At 50.3% G+C, this 16668-nt stretch overlaps 1 long non-coding RNA gene across 2 annotated transcripts in view; it reads right to left on the bottom strand.

Moving 5' to 3' along the window:
- LOC124512622 (uncharacterized) overlaps positions 1–16096 on the bottom strand; it is a 91194-nt gene extending 75098 nt beyond the window's left edge. For both annotated transcript variants that reach the window (XR_006962168.1, XR_006962169.1), the window contains exons 1-2: positions 15979–16096; positions 2697–2859 (exon numbers count right to left, since the gene is read on the bottom strand). This is a non-coding gene — a long non-coding RNA (uncharacterized LOC124512622). The remainder of the gene's footprint in view (positions 1–2696; positions 2860–15978) is intronic.
- Positions 16097–16668: the final 572 nt, after the last annotated feature.

Below are 16668 nucleotides of genomic sequence, written 5' to 3'. Positions count from 1 at the left end.
ATTTCCCCCGCGATCAAAGAAAATGTTGACATGAGACGGGGTAGAATGAGTTTAGTGAGCGCCCGTGGAGACTACAGTAAGATGAACTCAGGTGTGCGGGGCAGAGCCTCAGGGTGGGGCAGAGGCTGGTGTGCCCACTTTGGGGGGGGTGCCCTCGGTACACACCTCAGCAGGCACTCAGGACACAGCCTGGGCACACCCCTAAACAAAACATTGGAGTGGAAGATGCTTGTGTCCACGCAAGGCATCTGCCCCAGCATCCCACAGAAATAGGAGCTCAAACCTGGAATACACCTGTGAGTCCATTCCATCCCATCCAACCCCTGACATTGCAGAGAGGGAAATTCAGTCTCAGAGAGGTTAAAGTGCCTCACAGAACCACGAGGCTGTCAGGCACAGAGCCAGGATTCCCAGTCTCCGTCATTTCCCACCATGCCACTGGTACCAGCCAAAGCACAGAAACTCTGCAGAAAGGATGCTAACTACGAGGACATCTACTTCTAGGGGTGGGCTATGGTTGTTTGCCATCTCCAAGGTTCAGGAAGGACACACTTCCTGGGAAAGGATGCCCCTTTCCTCCCCCATCTTCCACACATGTACCAACAATCACTGGATCTTGAAACTGCTGAGGACCCACATGGTGAGAAGAACACCCACCACACACACACCAAGAAGCCCCCAGGTGAGTTGACCCACCACTGGGAGTAGTCTGTGGGGTCGGGGCCCTAGGCTGGGAGAGACTGTGCATTCCCCAAGCTCTGCCTCTGAGAAGAGCACTCACTGGGCTTGCTGGCCAGAGCGTGGGGACAGTGAGCCGACCTGTTCCATTTCCTGACTCCCATTCCTGTCAAATCCATTGACATCTGATGCCCACTGCTTTCCTAAATCTACTCCCACAAACGTCGTTAATTACCTCTGAATGGCCAAATGCAAAGACGTCCCTTTCAGTCCTCAACCCACGGGACCTCTGCTCAACACGGCACTATGTTCACACACGTTCTTACGTATCGTAAGCTAATGACATCCCCGTCCACCCAAGAGCACGAGCCAACAGTTCAGTTATTCTTGACTCCTTGTTCGGCCCCACCCTCCTGTCCAAGCTCTTGTCCAGTCTGTCCTTTATCCCATCTCTTAACATTCTAGCCCCCACCCCCCGGAAGCTCTACAAGCCCTAACTCAGACATTCTCCTCGCTCCCCTGGATATGGCATTGGCTTTGCTCTCCTCACTTCTGCCCGTCCCAGTTCTTCTCCACTCAGATGATGGATAACTGTCTAAAACAGGAGCCGGCAGGCTATGCTCAGACTACGGTAGGTCAAGTCCACTCACCACCTGTTTTTGTATTTTTATTTTTTTAAGTTTATTTATTTTGGGGGGGGGGGTAGGGGCAGAGAGAAAGGGAGAGAGAATCCCAAGTAGGCTCCATGCTGTTAGCACAGAGCCTGATGCAGGGTTCAATCTCACAAAACATGAGACCATGACCTGAGCTGAAATCAAGAGTTGGACACTTGGGGGCCTGGGTGGCTCCGTTGGTTAAGCGTCCGACTTCGGCTCAGGTCGTGATCTCGTGGTCTGTGAGTTCGAGCCCCGCGTCGGGCTCTGTGCTGACAGCTCAGAGCCTGGATCCTGTTTCAGATTCTGTGTCTCCCTCTCTCTGACCCCCCCCCCCCCGTTCATGCTCTGTCTCTCTCTGTCTCAAAAATAAAGGTTAAAAAAATTAAAAAAAAAAAAAAGAGTTGGACACTTAACCAACTGAGCCACCCAGTTGCCCCTAGTTTTTGAATGGTTATCAGTACCTACATAGTGTCCTCAATTTTCCTCTTAGCCCACAAAGCCTGAAATATTTACTCTCCCTTTCCAGAAGAAGTTTGCCGACCTCTGCTTTTCCTCACCTGTGCCAAACTTCAGTACAGATCAGAGTGTCCTGAGGCACTGGCTGAAATGCAGATTTCCAGGCCCCAATTCCTAAAGATTCTGGTTCAGCGGGACTGGCACGGAGCCTGGAATCTGCATTCTAACAAACTGGCTGCACACACCCCAGGTGGTTCTCATGTAGGTTCTAATTATAGAACCAAGACCACACTCGTGAACTTCTACTCCACCTATAGAGACAACCCAAAGTTCCTAAGGCACTCCGGGCATCTTCGGCCATCTCTCACAGTTCTGTCTGCCCGGAAAGCTTGGCAAGCATCTTTCTCTTTCAGGGCTCCACACAAAGGCCACATCTTCCCAGACCCTCACCCCTGCCCCCTACAGTCACTGTCACCCGCACCTCTGCCTTGCTCCATAAAGCACCTGACCCTCTGCAACCCAGATGATGTGCTTATGTGTCTGTCACAGTTACCACGTGTGAGCCCTTCACGTGAGACATCACTTCACCGGGCCCCCAGCCCTTGAAGAGGAGGCACTTGATCAATATTCAAGGAATCAATGAATGAGTAAATGGACTTGGTCCAAATTGCCACAGGACGCAGTGCAAAGTCAGGACTGGAGTCTGAACAACGCCCCCCCCCCACTTGGGTGACCTTCGTGCCCGTCCATCAGCTGCTAGAGCAGACGGTTCAGAGCACGGGCTGGCCTGGGTGTGAATCCAGCTCCGTACCTTGCTAGCTCTGTGACCTTGGGCAACTTGTGCAAGCTCACTGAGCCTCATTACATCATCCCTAAAAGGAGAAAGATGATACTAATAGCACTTACCTCATAGAGTTGCTCTGAGGTTTCAGTGAAATAATCCACAGAAAGCTCTTCAGCGTGTGCAAAGCATTCAGTGGCCATTCATCATGGTTGTTATTTCATCATCTTCCTTTGTCCATGCCAGGCATTTGCCCAAGGGGAGCCCAACAGGAAGCCTTGGCTTTCTCTAGGGAGGGAACAGCAGGGACCATTCAGGCAGGTCCCAGGGTCAGCCAACTCTATCCCTCTTGTCACTGAAATCATCATTCAGGGGAAGCCTGGTCAAAGTGACCCAGAACCCTAGGAATATGCAGACCCCAGAAATCCTAAAGCTCATGAACCCCAGCCCCCAGGCCATCTCAAGAAATGCACCCTACAAATACCCTATTCCCTGGAGGGTTAAGGCAGAGTCATTTCCGGAGACACAGGACACTCAGCAGGCCAGAGGAAGCGGCAAGGGCAGGGATACGCAGACGATGCTGGCAGCGTGCCCGCCCGGGGCAGCAGTCTGCAACATCAAGTTTGTTGAGCTCCATCAGTGAGCACACATGGGGACAGATGCCGCCAACCCCAGGGAGAGGGCTTGACGGCAATGCAGCAGGAGCCCCAGCTACCCACAGCGTGGGCCCGCCATGCACAGAGAGCAACGTGGCGCATCCTGTGTGGTGAATCCAGGAGAGGGACTTCCCACGGCAGGGTGGTCTCTGGGATGCAGAGACCAGATTACAGGCCCACCTGCAGCCACGGCCACTGCCACAGAGCCCACACGGCTGCAGAATCAGAAGGACTTGCATCACGTTTGGCCTAGTACACTCTTGATCAACCATTCTTCAGTTGCACAAACCAGAAATCTACGAGTTGACCTTGATGCTTCTCTCTCCCTTAACCTCCCAGCCTCCATCACAGAAGGCTGTCATTTTTTAAAAATGTTTATTTATTTTGAGAGAGAGAGAAAGAAAGAGCACACGTGTGCACATGAAGGGGGAGGGGCAGAGACAGAGGGAGAGGGAGAATCTCAAGCAGGCTCCAGCCTATCAGCACAGAGCCTGAAGACGAGTGGGGCTCAATCCCATGAACTGGGAGGTCATGACCTAAGCCAAAATCGAGAGTCAAATGCTTGACTGACTGAGCCACCCAGGAGCCCCATAATGCTGTCATTTTTACCTCCTAAGGATCTCTGCCATCAACTATCCCCATTCCCAACTCACTTACTCTGTTCAACTTATTTTTCTTTTTGCATTGCACATAATGCTTCCCAACATCTCAGCTCCCTCACTTATTATGTTTACTGTTCATCTCCCCCCTCACTAAAACATCAGCTTTATGAGGATAGGGTTCTTTGCCTATTTGGTTCACTGAAAAGCACCTGGCATATAGTAGGTGTTCAAAAAATATCCATGGACCAATCCTCCATGACCATCTCCTATCTGAACCACTACTGTAACCTCCGGTGTGGCCCACGGCCGCCCTCTCTGGTCCATTTCCAAGCCACTCCCCAGTGTAGCATCTTCTCCAAATGCAAAGCCATCGCATGCTGCTCTATGCTGCTCACACCCGCACTCAAAGACTCAGACACATCTATGGTTTCCCATGGCTCTCAGGATAAAGCCCAGCCCCCACACCACGGGCCCCTGGTGGCCTGTTCCTGGCCTCTGCACTCCCCAACCTCCCTGCTCCAGCCCCACTGGCCCCCCTTCATCTCTACCTGTCTACCACAGGGCCGGAGTCCCAGAAGATTCCGTGCTTGGAAAAATCCTCCCTCCCTTCTTCACCCCTGTTCATTCGTCAGCTTCCAACTAACTCTGGGTGCTCTTCTCTACACGGTATGCAACCCTGCACTAGGTTAGACCCTCCATCATTAGGATCTCATACCACATCAGGGACTTACCCTCCATGACAGCACTTGTCATGGTCACATTTCAATACCTCTCCATGCACTGTTTGGTAACATCCTTATTCTTGACTATACCGTAAGCTCCAGGAGGGCAGGACTGCCTTCATTGCTCACCATTCTACCGCCGGTGCCTAGCAGTGAGCCAGGCACCTAGTAGACACTCAATAAACATCTGCCAAATGAATGAACGAAGTAAGGAAACCAAGGCCCAAAGAACAGACGTGACTTGCTCACACTGAAACAGCCTGAAGATGACTATACCAGGCTGGGAACACAGATGTCACGACTCTGTCCAGAAGTCATTCCACGTCTCTTCGGCAGTGACAAGGGGCCCCCAGCCAGTAGGGAACACAGCTGGCCAGCACAACCAGACAGGGGAATGGAGCTCAGGCCTGCCTGAAGCCCTTTCTGGAACAATAGCTCCAGGCAGCCAAGACAGAAGGTCAACGTTTTGGAGAACAGTCCACAGTAAATTCTCCTCTTGGAGATTACAATTCACATTTGCATATTGCAAACTCTGAAAAATCTACAGATCAAAAAGCAAAGGTTTACAATAAGCAGAGGGTTTTCTTTGTGCAAAGCAAACATTTCTGCACACAACCAGTCAACAGGTCCTGGAAGCAGGTCCCCGAGAAGGTCAGCTCCAGGCACAACCAAGTGGACCTTCGTTGTTTCAAGGAAAATTTATCCAAGCCCTACAGGTTTCAGGCTCCAGGAAAACAAACAAGACCCCTAACCTCCAGGAGCTTACATTCTAGGAGGGAAAATGCCGAACACAAAACCAATGAAATGATGAAATAAACCAACTGGCCACGGACAGAAATCACAGCAAAAGTGATGAAGAAACAGGACAGGCCGCGGCTGACTGTCAGGCAGAGCCCCGACCGAGGAGGGGACCACGCAGCTGACAGTTTGGGGCACTGGGCCAGTTTGACAAGAAGGCCAGGCCCAGACACTCCAAGCTCCTAGGAATCCCATCCTCCTGCTGCGAATTGGCTTGAGACAAATTCTAGTCCCCTGAGACGTACTTCCATATGCCTCCCCACCACCACCCAAGCGAGAAACCACAGGTCTCTCCAGGTTAGGACTTTGGGAGAGTGACGCGGGGGCTCTGTGTTGTCACATTTCAAACTCATCATTCCTGAGTGAAAAACCACAGACAGAAAGGAATGTGCCTCTTCCTAGGCATAATCTTGAAAACCAAGCAAGATTAACGTATGATATCCCACCGAATGCACTAAAACGCTTCTGGCGAGCAAAGGAATTGCTTAAATGGAAAATAATTGTTGAGGAGCCATTATTACTAATTCAAGATGTGTCAAATGACATTGAGGTGTTCTACTTAATGTACTGTCATTACTACCATCTTTTAGAGAATATAAAAATAAGCGTTCGCTTGATGTCCTGAATGCCCATACCTATTTTCCTCATAATATCTTATGACCATCCACCCGGAATTCTCCAACCTTGGGAGTTGTCAAGAACATAGCCCTCACCGCGGAGGAGGGGAAATGCCAGCAACATCCGGGTCCTAGATGGGCCCGAGGCTATTGGAATGTTAGGTACCTTTCCCAGTGGCTTGGCAGAGACAGCTGTACAAACAGACGTGCTCGTGCTGCAATCCTTCTGTTTTGCAAGAGGCAGCAAGGAGGGAAATTGGTTCCTGGGTCTGGGATCCCAGCCCTACAGCCTGCCCTGGTGGACCCTCACAGCGGAGTGCCCAAGTGGTTTCCCCCTGACATTGAAAGGACTCCTGGGTGCTGCAGGGAACTAGCAGCGGAAAAATAAGGCTTGCCTGACCCCTTGTGGTGTGTGGCTCGCAAAGTCCACTATTGGCTGTCCAGAGAGGACGGGCAGAGACTGGGTTCAGTCTGAATGTGTGCCTGCAGTGGATTGAATATGGACCCCAGAAAGGTATTTACGAGAAAGGTTCTCCCAACGTGACCCTATTTGGATAAATGGTCTTTTCAGATGAATTAGATGATGGTTTTAAAAAATGAAATCATTTTGGATTCCTCGAGTGCCCTTAGGACACATAGACACAAAGAGAAGGGCATGCGGAGATGGAGGCAGAAATCGGAATTCTATGGCTCTAAGCCAGTGAATGCCAAGGATTGCATCCTGCAGCCAGAAGCTAGGAGAGAGGCATGGGATGGATTGTGCCCCCGAGCCTCCAGAAAGAACCAGCCTTGCTGAGAACACGTTGATTTTGGACTTCTGGCTTCCAGAACTGTGAGAGATTAAATTTCTGTTGTTTGGAGCCACCCAGTTTGGGGTGATTTGTCAAGGCGTTCCTGGGAAACACATCCAGCGCCCTGTAAATTCAAGATGGGGTCAAGGGACAGGAAGACTCAAAGCCAGTGGTTTTCAAATGCTGGTCTGTGGAGGCAGTGCATCAGGACCCCTTAGGGCACTTGTTAAAACAGAGTCCTGATTCTGGATCAGATTCCAGGGATAGGGGCTCTGAAATCTGTACGTTGAACAAGGCTGTCCTCAATCAGCTCTCCCGCACAACCAGTTCTGGGAGCTGCTGCCCCGAATAACTCAGGGATAAGCTTTGTGGTCATTATTAAGTGCTCGTCACTGAATTATTATTCAGTGCTCGTCACTGAATATTTATAGCTCCTCACCTTGCAAGCACAGGATACGATTGCACTTTGGGCCCCCACGCCCCATGCTCGGGTGACTAGCTTGGACCAAATGAATTGTGAGTCAAAGTGTGGTATGTCGCTTCCGGTGCAAGGCCTTCCGGAGCTCTTTCCCTGCAATGTTTGGGGTGTAGTGGCCCCAGCAGCCCAGACTCCTGAGTGACAGAGCAGAGCCCCCCACCCACCTGCGACGGCCCTGTACCTCTGGGGTTTTATAGCCATTCAAATGTCAGGTTGTCTACCGCAGCATAACTTAGCCTATCCTAACTGATTTAAATACAGGATGTTTTATTTTACCTTCAAGTCGAGTTCCCTAAGGCATAACTTGGATACAGATACATTTTTTTTTAGCTTTCCAAACAATTTGCTTAACATGCCTCAGGCTCATCATCGGGGACACTTCTATTATGGGGGACAATGAACCGAACTCAGTATTAACTCCCAAACAAATTCCACAACTTGTTTTTCTTGCTATTTTCTTAACTCATTAAAACTCTTCTGTTTCTAGCCAGTGTCAGACCTTACTAGGTCTTGTCAAAATACTATTAAAATAGCCAAAATAGGGGCGCCTGGGTGGCTCAGTCGGTTAAGCGTCCAACTTTGGCTCAGGTCATGATCTCACGGTCCGTGAGTTCGAGCCCCGCGTCGGGCTCTGTGCTGACAGCTCAGAGCCTGGAGCCTGCTTCGGGTACTATGTCTCCCTCTCTCTGACCCTCCCCTGTTCATGCTCTGTCTCTCCCTGTCTCAAAAATAAGTAAAAACGTTAAAAAAATTAAAAAAGAAAATAGCCAAAATAGTATTAAAGGTCAGTAGTCTACGAGGAGTTCCACTCTGTAGTCCCAACAAACTCTCAGGTGATGCCAGTTCATCCGTGGACCGCGCTCTGATAGCAAGGCTTCAGGTAACGCTTTCGCACAAAATTAATTACTGAATTAAGTTACATTAATTTCATAACATCCATAATTATAATAGTGAATCGCTGTAACACTATCACACGTGTCCAGTTTTAGCCTCATCGTGGCCCCATCAGTGAGAGAGACCAGGCAGATACTCTTACACAGAGGGAGATGAAGAGACTTCCTCAGGATCATCTAGCTAGGAAATGCCGAATGCCAGACTCGGGCACAAGCCATGTTTCTTCTCTAGCAATGCCTGAGTAACAGTCCCCAAGATTTCATCAGTGTCTGAGAGCCGAGCAAGATTCTAAACACGGCGTGCATGTATGTGACTGGGAACCTCTTCAGATTCAAGTTCTTTGGTCACTTCAAGCTAGCCTCTCAGTTACACTGTGCACCTGCTGTGAGATGAACTCTTCCGCGGGGAGAGCACTGCCCTCTGGCGGACTTCCAGAGCATTAACTTTAGGACACAGTCTGGGTCACATTCTTCCAACTTGGGCTACGTGGCTCCAGCTCTTTGAATCAACCCAAGTGCTAGACGCTGAGTAAGAGATCCAGACACGGCACAAGTCATGGTCCTTAACCTTGTAGGGGCTCTTGAGGCAGGTGCAGCAACATAGCATTTTTCATGAAACGATCTGTTCTTAGCACAAAGCTTGTGATCAGAAGACATGCATACATTTTAACCTTTATTGGCTGTGTGGCCTCGAGCAAGGCACTTGACCTCTCTGATCCTCAGTTTCCTCACCTATGAAAAGAGGGTACGAATAGGCTTGCCTAGCTGGGTCACTGGAATGAAGATGAGAGATGTGTCTTAAAAACCAGCAGGACTTGGGGCGCCTAGGGGGGCTCAATCAGTTAAGTGTCCGACTTCAGCTCATGTCATGATCTCATGATTCATAAGTTTGAGTTCCATGCTGGGCTCTGTGCTGACAGTTCAGAGCCAGGAGCCTGCTTCAGACTGTCTCCCTCTCTCTCTGTCCCTCTGCTGCTTGTTCTCTCTCTCTCTCTCTCTCTCAAAAATAAATAAAACATTTAAAAAAAAAAGCGGGACTTGAGAAAAGAAGCTGTTGTAGGGAATGGAGGAAAAGGTCATGACTCCACAGTGGCACAAACACGTCGAGCCTGGTTCACAGGGGAGATCAGTGGATGGCCAGTTTGTGTGGGGAGAGGAGATGACATTTGCCTGCATATCTGGAAAGATACCAGGACTCTGTGTGGCAATATCCAAGACCGTGGGAAAGAGATGTGGGGTGAAGGTGCAGATTGGAAAAGGCAGGGGAATGCAGGGGCAGGTGCACAGGTCTGGAGCCCGGCGCCTGGCCTTAACTCTCAACTCCCACTACTCTCTAGCCGGGACCTCAGCAAGTTTTCTAGCCTCTCAGTGTCTCAGACCGTGCCCGGAGACACTGAAAGTAGCAGTGGTTGGTGTGAAAATAAAATGCATCGGTGCAGGCACATGGGTTGTAACACCTATTGAGCGATTTCTGTTCACTGGAATATTACCTCCATCAGGGCAGGAGGGTTTTGATTGTTTGTTTGCTTCTCTGTCTCCTGGTATAGAGTATAGAGTATTCAAGAAATAGGCATTGAGCAAACGAGTGAATGAATGGAGGAGGTCACAGGACTGATGAACTGAGAAGCTTTCGCGGGGAGAGGCTAAAAGGGAAGCCAGGAGACTGAGGCTCGGATGTTGCCAGGGTTTGGGGCCGAGGGTCGCCCTCCGACCATGCTCTTTGTAGAAGCACGAGATGGAGGTTCTTCCCACGGAAAGGAAATGTCAACTGGGGCTACCTCTGGAGGGGAGACACTTTTGGGTTTTGCAGTTGGGAAGATGCTACTGGCATCTAGTGGGGAGAGGTCAGGGATGCTGCTCGAAATCCTACTATGCACGGGACAGTCCCCATGATGAAGAATCATCTATTCCCAAATGGCAACAGTCCGAGGCTGAGATACCCTAGACGAGACTTAGCTGCCCAAAGGATCCTAATCCCCACTGTGTTTCTCACTGGCTCTGTGGCCTCAGCGGTCAAATCCTCGCTCTGAGTTTGCCTCTTTATGCGTAAGATGGGAATATTAATACCGATGAGGGTTGTGGGGAGGCACCGAACAGCGTGTTCGCAGCATCTGCAACGTGGTGGACTCGTGTTAAGTCCTCTCATTACTCCCAGTTATCACTCTGATGCGAAGGGATGCATCATACAGATGAAGCCTCCTGCGCAATGACTGAGTCTGAATCCTGCTTACGGAGCTTGATACGCGTCATGTGAAGAGGTCAAATTCACTCCCTCTCAGCTGCCACCGTCCCACACACAAATGCCATCAGACTAATATTGGTCTGGGTCCTCCCTTCATCCTGGCTGAGGATGTGGAAGGTGGTGCAAAGCCTGGAATGACTCTGGACTGGCCACCAGAGCAAACACGGGCTGAGGCTCCTCTGCTTAGAGTCAGCTCACAATGCCTCATAACCTTGACCCAAGCAAAAGTGAGCTGGCCTGAGTCCCCCCCCTTTGAAGCCATCCCGGCCGCTGGAGCATGCCTTGAATATCACAGAAGTTATAAAACTCCACTAAAAGCTTATGAAAGACCTGCCTCCACAACAAAGAAAAAAAAAAGACATCCGGGTAAATTCTGGTGAGGGTGACGTTTACTTACACATTAGTGTTAATGAGTGTGCAGCTGGATGCCCCGGCGTGCACGTTACGTACGCTGAGCTCCCTGCTTGCTGGACACACACACGTAACCCTCCCTAACACTGCAGGGCCAGACCCTGGCTGGTCTTTCTCTGGCCTCTCCAGCTGCGGCTACAGATGACTCTGGCCTGACTGACGGCACCTTTATTTCGTGAGGACAGAGACTCAAACATCAGTTCTTTCCTCTGCCCTGAATGTCTCCTGGAGAACGGACAGGGGGCCGGCGGCGGTGGGGAGGGGAGGGAGGGCAGGAAACGGAAAAAGAGAGAGGGGGCAAGAAATAAGGAATAGGAAAGAAATAGATTCCTGAGCCCCTCAAGGGGTAATAATGGCTAACAGTTTCTGAGCACTGACTTTCGATCAGACGCTGTGCTACCTTCGTGTTCAGTATTCAATTCTTCAACACAACTGTGAGCTCAGTTTAAGGACGTCCATTTTACAGAGGTCAAGTAAAGTGTGCTCCAAGAATGATGTTGCCTCAGCTCGGCTCATTCTTAGTCGAATCAATAATCATGACCTTGGGGTAGAATGCAAAGTGGTCTAAAAGGAAGACCTTCCCACGCAGCACTTGTGTGAGTGTGTGTGGGGGGTGGGGGGGGGCAAGGAGGGCATTCTTTCCCCATTCAGATAGCCAGTTAGTCACTATGCCTAGGGGAGAGGGGAACGCCACTGGTATTTAGTTGGGGAAGACGGAAGAGATGGAAACACCTTAGGTTGTAAAGAATAACACTCTGGTTGGGAAACACTGCATCCTCTGACCCTCAGCCGCCCCCCCCCCCTCCACCTATGTAGTGTGGACCACACCACCGGCATTATCAGGTTATAATGAATGACATGTCATCTGGAAGGCATCAGCTCCCACGGTGCAGCAGACCTTGTCAGAGCCCCAGCTGTACCCTTGGGCTGTGTACCATTTCTGAGCAGGCTGACCTCACCTCTACCTAAAGGCATCTGCATCTTTTTCCAAGAGCTTCTGTGGCTGTGAACGCTTGCTGTGGCCTCCTAGGACAAGGCAAGCTTGAGGCATGCCACGCCCTCCACTGAGGCTGGTGGAGGCTGGTGTTTAAGAGGCTTGTGAGCCGTACTGTTTCCAGAACTCTCCAGTAGGACGAACCTCCAGTGTCCTTGGGTGGTAACCAGCTTCCTTCCCTTCTCTGTGTCACTGCCCCCCTCCTTCTCATGCTGCCTGGGATCCCCTTCCAACTAAACCATTTGCTTCCAGACCTTGTCTCGGGGTTGCTTCTTGGGAGACCCCATTTGAGACACACACTAAACAGTTAAACGTTGATCCTCTTTCCTCCGTGCCCTTGTTGGTTTATATGTTTTTCCAACCTACAGCTCCTATCATGAAAGCCTGTGTGTCTTCACACAGGGGTCCTGCAACTTTTACTAACTGTGAAAGGTGAATTCGTTAGTTCCTCTCTCTGGCGCATTAGCAACATTATTAAAATTGGGTGGGGAGGGCAGTCCATTAAGCCTCATAAACTGAAAACAACTTCTTCCTGGACAATGTGCACACTACCATTTCCCCTTTAGGACTAGGAACCCCCACCACCCACCCCTGAGCCAAGGAGGAGAGCGGGCCTTGTGGGGCAACCGTGAGAGATGCGTCAGGCCCCAGGCAGCTGAGGGGCTGTGTTGGGGAGAGGTCCAGTGCGCGCATATGAACTGTAGAGCTGTACTGGCCAAATCGCACCTCATGAGCACAGCAGTGCTAGAGGCTGGCCCAGGCGAAGCTTCGGGGAGGCGAGCAGCCCTGCCCTCGAGAAAAGAGCCAAAGCTCTGGCTAAAGGGACAGCCAAACAACGATGCCATCTGGAGCCCAGCAGATCTCCATGAGCTCCAAGCAGGCGGCCTCATTATGGAAGGGCTGGTTTTGAAGCTGGTCCCCTGCCCCTTGAATCAGCTTGAATTCACTTTCATTCCCTCCTCAGGACGATTCTATTCCTTCCAAGTTTATGTCCCTTTCGGGGAAGCGAAGTCATGCCCAAATGGCTTGGGAAATGTCCTGAAGACATACACGTTGGCCACCTCATCTGCTTTTCTCAAATGCTGATGGCAAGGCCACCGTCACGCCAAAGCCCTCCCTGGGGACCTCTCAGCCCTGGTTGCCTGTGATGTGTGATGCACCACCCAGGGCGACGGCTGAGGGACAGACCTGGTCGGCCCACATCGATGTGTCTTGCTACGTAACCATCAGGAGCTTTGGTCTCGCCCAGCACTCGCCCACTTGGCCTCCCTGAGCAAGGCCTTCACCCATTTGTCCCAGATTCCACAACTACAGAGGTGATGTGTAATAACAAGCGTTTAAGAGTTTTGAGAATTACGTGAGATGGTGCACATCAGGAGCGCACGAGAGTTTCCGATGTGGAATACCCAGTTCGTAAACCTTAGCTAGGAGTAAGAAATAGTGATAGCAGCAGCAGAATGGGCAGAGGGGTGGAGGGCTCAGGGTGGACTTGTTTCTCGTGTCCTCCCTAGCAGTGGGCACAAAACACTGCCCATAGACCACGCCTGATAAATACTGGCATGGAAGAATGAGCCAACCATGCCAGGCTGAAGACACTGTTTAAAGTGGCAATTTAAGGGGCGCCTGGGTGGCTCAGTCGGTTAAGTGGCCGACTTCGGCTCAGGTCACGATCTCACGGTCCGGGAGTTCGAGCCCCGCGTCAGGCTCTGTGCTGACAGCTCAGAGCCTGGAGCCTGTTTCAGATTCTGTGTCTCCCTCTCTCTGACCCTCCCCCGTTCATGCTCTGTCTCTCTCTGTCTCAAAAATAAATAAACGTTAAAAAAATAAATAAATAAAATAAAATAAAGTGGCAATTTACTGCACGTTTACCAGATCCCGGTTCCTGTGCCAACCATGTCACATAGATCTCCTGATTTTGTGTTTAGATCATTCCCTACTGTTGAGGTTTCTTCCACAGGGAGTGAGGTCTACCCGCTGAAACACCCCTGGGTCTCTCTCTCTCTCCTTTAGGGAGCGACTCATCTGATTGGTGAGTTGGGAGGAAGAACTGAGTACATGCAGCAGAACCTCTGCCTACCAGCCTCTTTGGGGGAACTAACCCTTGGGCTCCCCGTCCCCGTGATTGTTCCTGGGGTGCAGGTTCAGGGCTGCTGGGGGCCAGGTAGGTCTGTCAGTTCTGGGGCTCAGTATCAGGAAATCCTGTCAATACGAGTCACATGTTATGACCTTTATCAATAATAATGGTGATGTGGGGCCTCCTTATGAGGACTCCTATTTATTTCAGGAACTGGTTCAGGCCCTGGTGGGAAAGGGCAGTATTATTTTTTTTTTTTTTTTTACTCCTTACTTAACATTAACATAATCTCTGCACCAACCCCATGATGTAGATGTCAGTAGCATCCTTTTTTTTTTTTTTTTAAGCATAGAGACATTAAGGGACTTGCCCAAGGTCACACAGGTGAGCTAGGATTCAGACTTGGGTGTTTTTGACTCCAAAGAACGGTTCTTACCTATGCTCTACGCCTCATGGAAAGTTTCTGTCCCCACCATGCACTAGAGAGCATTTCAGTTTTAGGAGAAGACACCTTCAGGATCACCTGCTCAGGGACACCGGCCTGGGCCTGCCCCACATACCTCCCAGGGAAAAACCCTGGCAATCATCATCTTGGGGCCCCTTCCACCAGCCGGACCTTCCCTGGAGCCTTCGTCTCTCAGAAGAGCCCCTCTACCTGCACGTTTTCTTCTCTCTACTCTTCACCACTTGGCAAAAATATCCCAAGCCCTGAAGGACATGAAACTCCAGCATATCCCTCCGTGAGCATGTTCAAGTTTCTCCCGGTTGGCTCTTCTTATAATTTCTTTTATTTATTCCTGGAGGCTCTCAGGACAACCCTACTAGTTTCTCAAATGACTTGTTGGTGCTGTCGTGTGGCACCGTGGTCAGGGACAGAGCACACCCTCACGTCTTTCCTATGCGATCTCGCCTCCAGGGCATTGGCAACACTCTTCGTGTGCTCCCGTTCTGCTGGCTGTTTACAGAGGCAAAGAACGTAGAATCTGGAAGCGACTCTGCCTCTCCTCATTTTCCTCTCCCTTCTCTTCTTCCTCCTTCACTTCTTTCTCAAATAACAACCTAGTTTTCTGCATCTGAAATATACTGACTTGTTGTAAACTCCAAGGATATGGAGCTGAAGGGGCCTCTACTTTTTTAATCTTATAGGTGAAGAATGAAGGCACAGAGAGGTTAAGGGATCTGCCTGAGGTCCCACAGCAAATGAGTTGCTGAGCAGACTAACTTGCAATCTCTTGACTCTCAGTCCAGTGCTCATCCTAGAATGCTGTGTGGTGAAACTGGTTCACTGGGTTTATAGTCTTGACTTAAGGAGTGCATAATTGAGCGAGGCAATCACATTCCATTCCTCACGCTACAGAAGTCAAGTTCTGTTGGATCTGTTCCATCAGGGTCAGACCCTATCTCCTCCCGTCCTGCCCCTTGCTCACTGTTCTCACTGTTGTGCAAAGTCAGTTCCTGTCCCAGGGACTTGACATTGGCTGTCCCCTCAGACCAAACTTCCTTCTCGGGTCTTTGAGTAGCTCCCTCATTGTTCAGATCTCTGCCCAGATGTCCCCATCTTCCTGGTATTGTCTCATCTTTCCTGTCACTTTCTATGGCTCCCACCATGCTTCATGTTTTAGAGCACCAACTACCTCTCTGAAACATCATTCGTACTTGTTCTCTTATTTTTGTCTGCCTCTCGGTAGAAATGTGAACCCCATGAAGGCAGGGACTTTGCCCTGCTCTCCCCTGTGCCCTGCTGTCCCCAGTGCCTAGCACTCAGTAGATGATCAGTAAATGATGAATTTGTCTACTCTGAATATGCTATTGATCAGTATTTGTTAGGACTGAGGTAGTTTATAGCACCGAGCATAGGGCAGCAGGCTCTCCAGATGGCCACTGTGAGACCCACAAGGAATTAAACGCCCGGGGTCCAGCCATGGCGAGCTGTCCTCATAAGTGTAACTGGATTCAAAAGCTCTTTGGAGCACAGCACATCTGACTCATGTAGGAGGAAGAGCCTCCACAGGACAATGGGGACACATCGCCTCAAATACCGGGTTGACGGACAAAAACACAGGACCCTGGACGGACCTTCGAGCAGCCCAGGCAGGATCAAGGCATTCTCTCCAGCACCCTGTTCTTACCAGATAACAGACTGTCTCCATGATGAGATGCCTCCTGCCCAGGGCTTCACTTCCTCGCTGGAGCCCCACACTCCATCAGACCACCTTAGGAATGCATGTTGTTGGTAGTCACTCCATCTTCCACCTGCAAAGATAAGGAAGTGGATGTTAAGATAAGAACGCAGCCTGGCTGAGCCAGAAGTCAGCAATGAATGATCTGCTTTCTGATCATGGAATTTGGGCTATCAGTGGTGAGTGGGAGTCAGGAGGGTGTATTTTCAGGTCCAGTGGTCCCCCTTCTGTGACCTCCAGCATCAAAAATCATCGGGAGCCCAGAAACCCTTCTCCTGCCCCATGAACCCCTCAGTCAAGGGAGGACAGAGTCACCACACCAAGACAGCCTCGTGTTCATCTCTCCTACACTGGTGCTGAGATGTTCAGATGGCAACCTGGTTCCATTTCCTGCCCTCAGCCCAAGCCAGGAACAGCTCTATCTGTGAAGACAGGAGAAGCCAGCCATGTACTGGGGTTGCACTGCCTTTATTCTATAGGGGAACATGAGAATGCTAAAATGCCCTTGAGGCTGCCCAGTGCTGCCCATCCCTAAAGATGGCTTCAGTATGCATGCTTCATTATACATTACTTATTGTTTTATTATTGTTATTATTATTTGAATAAATGTCCAGAATTAATAATTTTATGTGCTAAGCA

The sequence above is a fragment of the Lynx rufus genome, unplaced genomic scaffold (assembly GCF_022079265.1).
Source record: "Lynx rufus isolate CCGP_SWC_20201006 ecotype Redwood Valley unplaced genomic scaffold, mLynRuf1.p SCAF_17, whole genome shotgun sequence".
NCBI lineage: Eukaryota > Metazoa > Chordata > Mammalia > Carnivora > Felidae > Lynx > Lynx rufus.
The sequence above is the reverse complement of the archived record's forward strand: the minus strand, read 5'-3'. Positions and strand labels throughout refer to the sequence as shown.